Raw genomic sequence first — 7640 nt, forward strand, 5'->3', positions numbered from 1 at the left:
TCAAAGATATGCATGTTAAAGCAGCAGTGTCATATAATTTTCTTTCTTTATCAGAATGGCAAAGATTAAGTGTTTTTATATACTTCTAGTGAGAATCTGTATTTAAAATTAGTTGGCTTTTTTTTTTTTTTGGTCTAAAGAAGGAGCTGGACCAGAGTCAGGTGTCACAAACTCAAATGCCTACAGGAGCCAGAAAAGGGAAATCAGATTGACATTTCTCTTTCCCAGGTAAGCACTCAATTTTGAAAACTTTCTATAAAGTTCTAGGAGTGTATCTAAAAATAATGAATAGAGCCAGTATGTATTTCAAGTATAAGACAACAATTAGATATACTCAGACATGAAGCATTTCAGCACCAAACAACCCTTCTTATCCCAAATATACACATGCACTTGGTGACAAGTTTTGTTTTAAAAGCAAAAGAAAAAAAAAAAAAAAAAAAAATTAAATGAGAACTGAAGGAGCCATAATAAAAAAAGTATTAGTGGTGTGTACTGAATCTTTTTAAATCTAAAACTAATATAAGCCAATTATGCAAATAATATTTATGGAACAGATTACTCATGTGACAAAATATAATAAAGATAATGATAAACATAATAAAATTAGTTCAAAAATTAAAAAATGCAGTTAGAAGAGGTAGGAGAAGTTGTGAGATTTTTCTTTGATAAAGTCAATGGATAGGGTCAAAACAGAAATTTGCTAAAAAAATCAAAGACATAATGATTTCAACTTCTAAAGAGCTTTTCATCAGTCTTAGAGGGATATTTTTGGAAAACAAGAAATAAGGTCATTATCTTCTCCCCCTTCTATGAAAATCAAGTCAAAATAAATGCTTTTATGCAAAATCACTGCATGATCTTTTAAAATAAGTTTTGAATCCGTTTACTATTCTATGCATATAAAGATGATATTTGATATGATAGTCCCCTAATAATAATGGATATTTCTTGGTGGAAGATTTAAGGTGACAAAGGTGTTTTCTTCTTTCTAATGTTCTCCATGTCTAAAATTATTTAAAAGGATCAGGCAATAATGTGACAAGAACTTTAACTCACCATTTTTTCTTCTGCAAATAAAAATAAAGCAAATATCAAACAAACACATAAACAAAATTGTGTGCTTCATTCCATATACTAATTGTGACCCAAATGATCTTTGGGATGTCTGTAATTCTAAACCATATCAGGCTGGTTCTAACCAATGAGCGATAAGAAAACTCATGAGACAGCTGTCCTTGCCCTTCAGAGGACATCCCATCTCCTATCTACTCTGGCCTTGGGATTGGAGCTAGCCTCCCTTCTGCCTCTACCCAGTAGCTGCCTTTTTCTTCTGCTGTCTCTGTGTAAAGGTTCTTTCGTGGTCTTATGTAAATTGGAATTTAAATCCTACAAACTACATTGTGAGACCAATGGATTGGAAGAGATCTTTCCTCCCTGCCTACTTCTCCCTTGAAGGGAACCGTATTTATTGCTTTAATTAGAGCACCAAGCTGTAGGAGTAAATGCAAGTCTTCAGCACTTCTCCTGACAGCTTCAAATTGGGGAGGCAACTTGGAAAACTTCTGTTGCAACAATGCCAGCTGGATAATTAGTACTATGTGGCTAACAGTTTAAAAAAGCTGGGAGGGGAGATGAGAATTAGTGTAAGCATCTTTAACACACTTTAATATTCTAAAATGGGTTTCCAAAAACGTTGCTGCTGAAATGTTTGCAAGATTTTTGTTAAATGTGACTTCATGTATTAATGTTCTTTTTGTGTGGAGGGAGGAGGAGGTGTTGACATTCATCTAACCTGCAGCAAGTGTCATTGGATTGCTGAGCTGGCTTTCTCTCTGTGTTGAAAGGAAAGAATAATTCCCTCCAATTATTCCTCCAGAGAGAATTAAATTCGCCAACTGATTAAGGCAAGAAAAGACAAAGTTTCTGAAGGAATTTTGGGAATTCAGCAGGGTCTGAATAAGTCGTAAGTTATTAAGATAATATCCTGTAGTGTGTCCAGGGTGATTTCCAAAATTGCTAATGACTGCTGAGGTACAGCCCAGGCCAATCAGAATAGAAGCATGGCATTATGCTGTACAGGTACACGATACTTCAATATTATCTCTGGTTGCATCTCCTTTTTGCATACAATGTACCTCTGCTTGTTTAGAAAGAAGGATAGAAGCTTTTGGTGGTCTCTCTAGAAGATGAAACTGTTTATAGTCAGATTTAACTACTTTTTATAAATTTTGAACACGATCATCTTTGATTCACTTATTCATTCAACAACCACAACATTGAAGCCACTATGTGCTGAACAGTAAAGCTTCAAAGACAGACAGCAAAGACCACAATGCCTGCCTTTATAGGTTTATGTTTTAAAGCAGGGATCAGTAAACATTTTTTGTAAAGACCCAGAAAACAAATATTTTCAGCTTTGCAGATATATGGTACCTGTCACAACTATTCAACTCTTCTGCTGTAACATAAAAGTGGCCATCGGCAATACATGAACAAATGAATGTTGGAGTGTTCCAATAACACTTTCTGGATACTGGATATTGAATTTCATATAATTTTTACATGTCATGAAACACCATTCCTCTTTTGAATTTTTCTGGCCATTTGAAAATGTTAAAAACCACTCTTAGTTGATAGGCAGTACTAAAACTTGTGGGTGTCTAGATTTGATCCATGGCCTGCAGGGTCCCTGATCTAGAGAGTTGACAGTGGAGAGGCTCAAGTCACTAGGGTCAATTGGCTGATGTTGAAAGTGAAGTGATAGAACACCATCTGGCATAGATGACTACACGCCCATCGATGTGTGAATTGAAGAACCTTGGTACTGGAAGAAACCTCAGAGAGGCCTTGAATGACTTTAAAGGGTATTTGCTTCACTTTCAGGTCATTTTCAACCAACTGACCCAGTCATCTTAAACGGCAGGACTTGGAAACTTCCCAAGGCAGCCCACTTTATTGTTGGAAAGAGACATTTTCATTAAATGTGTACTTTTATTTCCTACAAACATATGAATAAATAAAGACTCTGAATCCCAGTAAGACTTAGGATCCTTATTTTGCGATCTTTGGCAGGCCTCAGAGAATGAATGTAAACAACTTTTCCACAAGACATATATTACAGACAGTTATCCCATCACTTGTAAGTCTTTGGCTATATTTTTTGCCAATTTTTGGTCACAGAATTTGTTTTTTCTTATTAGAAGTCTGAAAAGGCATGGTTCTAGGTTTCCTATTCTTTCCGATTCCCTCAAGTATTCAATACTAGCTCATTTGTTTACAGAATGGAGAAAATGAAAAAGAAGCTTAAGGAAAAGAAAATTAGACTGTTTGCTTTTAAAGTGGTGATTCAAAACATAGTTACATAAAAATAACAATATGAGCCAAAGTGCCCTATTAAAATTAATCTGCTTATATGATAAGGTTTTTGGACCATGAGGCATAGCAGTTTTGCCTTGAGAAAAAATGCTAATCCCAAATGAGCCTTGTCTTCTTTGCAAAATGAATATTACCAAAGCTAGCAAGTCTCCTAACCTTTCCTGTAATTTCTTATCTTTATTAAAATACAGGGCAATTTGTTAAAGTCATTTTAATAACAGAGGTTGTATTTAAATGGGCCAAAGTAGTGGGGCAAAAATGCATGCTGAGTTGTGTGTGTGGAGGGGGTGGTGTATGCATGTCTCTCTGTGTGTAATTGCATTTATAACACTATATTTTAACTGCTGGACATTGTGTTGTATAATAAATATTGCAGACTTTGAAGTTAAACTGACTGTATCAAATAGCTGCATCACATAACATTTGGATAACTTTGGGCAAGCTAATTCTCAACTTATCTTGAAGTCTTAGTTTATTCATTTGTAAAATGAGAGTAATAATATACATTTTATAGCATCAGATGAAAAACGTTAGCAAACTGTTTAAGAGAAAGTTCTGGTATTTAAATATCATTCTCTTCTTCTTCCTTTCAGCCTCTACCACATTGATTCTAAGGCTAATAAATGACGAAGTGGGAGTAAGAGGGAAAAGAAAATGAGATTCTGGAAACCTAGTAGGAAAAAATTTCAAGGTGGAGCTACAAATACATTATCCAAGAGATTCACTCTCTGGTTTCTTTATCCTTTCCCTAGAGTAATTAAAATATGATTGTAATATGATTAAATGTTTAGCTTAAAAAGACAATCTGTCATCTGGAAGTTATTATAAGGAAGCAGGCTGGTGTGGTTCTCATTTAGAAATGTAAATGTTGGTTTGAGTGTGTGAGATTGTCTCAAAGTCTAATAAGAAATAATTTGGCTCTTCTAACTGGAAGGTTGAAAAGACGTGGTTGTAGGTTTCCTATTCTTTCTGATTCCTATTGTATTCCTGGAGATTGGGTTAACTTTGGGCACCAAGGTATTTGGATGCTGGCTAATCATTTTCCAGCAGTTTGCTCTGTAGTTTTTGATTATGCACTGTATGAGAATCAATTTCATTAGTCCTCACAACAAAGTGACAGGCACTATTATACTCCCACTTTACAGATGAAGAAACTGAGTCAGTTGGGACTCAAATTAAGTTAGTGACAAAACCAGAATCCCAATCCTGGCTGGCTATGGTTTGCATTGCCATTCCTGAGTTCCCCAGGGTATTTCTCCCCTCTCCACTTTCCCTCATCCTTTCTTCCCATTTCAGTGGGAGAAAAAGTGGGCAGTGCTATAAACCTGATGAACAGGGGTTCTAAATCTATACACCTATAAGGCTCAGCAGATGGCATGAATGAGTGCAGGCCTTATAAGGAGATATAGACTGAATGTCATGTAAAGGGAACAGTCACCACTCAGCTCTAATTAATTTCTGAATAAAGGGAGTTCAATTTGTTCAACATTTAGCAGACACTTAACCCACGCCAGATAGTCTCCTTGGCATTGAGACTGCTGTGGTCAAGGAAATAAAACCCCTGTGTTATAGGTTTTATAGTGTCCCTCCCAATAAAAACTAAAAAACGTGTCCACTCAGAACTTCAGAATGTGACCCTATCTGGAAATAGGATCTTCAAAGATGCAATGAAAGCAAGATTGTGGATGAGATTATACTAGATCAAGGTGGGCCCTAAATCCAGTGAAAGTGCCTATAAGAAACAGAGAAGAACACGCAGACACTCGAGAAGAAGAGCACGTTGTGAAGATGGAGGAAGACGTTGGAGTGATGTCTCTGCAGGCCAAGGAACGTGAAGCATTGCCGGTTACCACTAGAAACTAGGAGAGAGGTATGGAGCAGATTCTCTGATTTCACCAGTTTTTCAGCTAATGTACTCATGCTGTTTCAGGATCCCACACTGTTTTTAATTGTCATATCCCCTTAGTCTCCTCCACTATGTGACAATTCCCCAGTCTTTTCTTTTCCGTTGCACCCTTGACACTTTTGGAGAGTCCTGGTCAGTTATTTTTTAGAATGTTCCACGATTTGGGGTTGGTCTGATGATTTTTCATGATTAGATTCAGGATATGCATTCCTGGGAAGGGTACCTAGCCCTTCTCATTGCATTGTATCAGACGGAGGTGATGTTTACATGTATTACTGATAATGTTAACCCTGATCACTTGGTTAAGTGCTATCTGTCAAGATTCTTCACTGTAAATTTGCTATTCCCCCTTACTACATATTTGTGGAAGTGAGATGCTTTGAGACTATGCGAATACTCTATTTCTGCTTAAACTTTTGCTTACTAATTTTGGCATTCATTAATGGATCTAGGCAATACATTTTGAAACAGAAGACTTGTGCATCAAGACTCTCCATATCAGATTTTTAAATGTATATAAAGCTTCTGTGATTAAAGAGGTATAAAGAATAGACAAATAGATTAGTGAACAAGAAGAGAGAGACTATTAAAAGATCCGGTGTATATGCAAATATAGACACAACAAACAGTAAGGAAATGATGAATTATTCAATAAATTAGGTGGGAATAATTGGCTATGTGGAATAAAATAAAGTTAGAGCTCTATTTTAAGTATGCACAACGTAAGTTCTAAATATATAAATATGCAATTAAATCTACATGCTGGAAGAAACTATAGGAGAAAAATTTTTTAATATTGGAAAGGGGAAATATTTGCTAAGCATTACTCAGAACAAAAAGCCTTTCAACATTGCTTGAAATATCAAAAACTAGAAACATATGTCAACCTATGGAAGCATGATTAAATTAATTATAGCATATCCATACAGAGGGTTAACTACATAGCCATTAAAAAGGATGTGAATGTTCTATATGTTCTGAAATCATGTCTTAATTAAAGTAAAAGTAATGTCAAAAAGGGAAAGGATACACCGAAAACCCATAAAAAATGTCCAATTTATTTAGTGATCATGGAAACTAAAAATGAATAATGAGAATGCAATATACTATAAGTTCAAATCCCTTTGCTAACATATTCTGCCCCTGTTATTTTTAGCTCATGGAAATAATAAAATATAGCCAAATCTATGCACAGAAATTGTTATTAAAATGTAATCAAAATGAAATGTTCAAAATTTGGGGAATTTTAAGTATAAAGAAATGTATTCATCTAATGTAAAATAAATAAGCTGCATATGTGTAGTATGATCGCAACTTAGCAAAAATGTATAGAAAAAAGGAAAATAAATTTCTGTGTATTTTAAAAATGTTACTTCCTTCAGATCAGAAATTCTACACCTTTGTTTTAGACATAAAAAATCTATACTTTCCCATCCTAAATGTAGACAAAGCTTCATGCACCAAGATTTTTGCTGCAGCACTATTTGTGAAAGCCAAAACACTGGAAAATAACGAAATGACCGGAAGTTCAGGAATTGTTAAGCTAGAATTTGACATATACATATGATCGACCATTTCGTGGCTATTTAAAAATAATGTTAAAATATTAATTTGAATGCAAAGATACAGTACCATATAAAGTTAAAAAGCAGAAGAAAAGATATCTGGTCTTAACTGTAAAAATATATGCATAGAAAAAATTCAGGAAGAAATTGCAATAAAATACAGTAATTGTTTCTGTTTGTGTTGGGGTTATCCTGATATTTTTCTGTACCCTTTTATTCATTTTGCAATTTTTTTCTTATGAATATGTGTTGATTTTAGTATCAGAAAATAACATTTGTTTTAAAAGCAGAAAAGCACTGAGAGATGGATGTTTTCTAGACGTGCATTCTATTCAATATTATCAGTAGCCTCTCAACAACAAGACAGTAAAAATTGGCCTTTAAACCTAAAACAACCCATAGATCTGGGAGAATCTGAAGGGCAGACCTTTAACTGTTGATTTTATTCTAGCCCAGGGAGGATGTGAGCAGTAAAAAATGCTAGGGATAGAAGGATAACTGGAGCCTTGAGGTCTGCACTGTGCTACTTTCTAAGAAAAATGTGTGATAATGATATTTTTTGAGACAGTAAGACACAGATGTCTAGGTGTGAGTAGAACACCTAAGAGAAATCTATGTTAAGAGGACAAAGGATGAAGAAATAGCCTACAATTCAATAAAGGTGAGCATAAAGGTTTTGTTTATGTTTTTTCATTTTCACCTGATTAAAAGAGAATTTTACAAGATGACTACAGAAGGGGATAATGACTTACTTTTCAAAAAGAGATGATTTTAGAGTTAACAGCAAGTTT

The 7640-nt window shown here is 34.8% G+C and overlaps 1 long non-coding RNA gene across 1 annotated transcript in view; it reads left to right on the forward strand.

Annotated features, from left to right (window-relative positions):
• LOC108512765 (uncharacterized) overlaps nt 1-4015 on the forward strand; it is a 50258-nt gene extending 46243 nt beyond the window's left edge. The window contains exons 5-6 of the long non-coding RNA XR_001880687.1: nt 141-228; nt 3972-4015. This is a non-coding gene — a long non-coding RNA (uncharacterized LOC108512765). The remainder of the gene's footprint in view (nt 1-140; nt 229-3971) is intronic.
• The last annotated feature ends 3625 nt before the right edge of the window (nt 4016-7640 follow it).

Source organism: Rhinopithecus bieti, unplaced genomic scaffold, assembly GCF_001698545.2.
Source record: "Rhinopithecus bieti isolate Rb0 unplaced genomic scaffold, ASM169854v2 scaffold_30785, whole genome shotgun sequence".
NCBI lineage: Eukaryota > Metazoa > Chordata > Mammalia > Primates > Cercopithecidae > Rhinopithecus > Rhinopithecus bieti.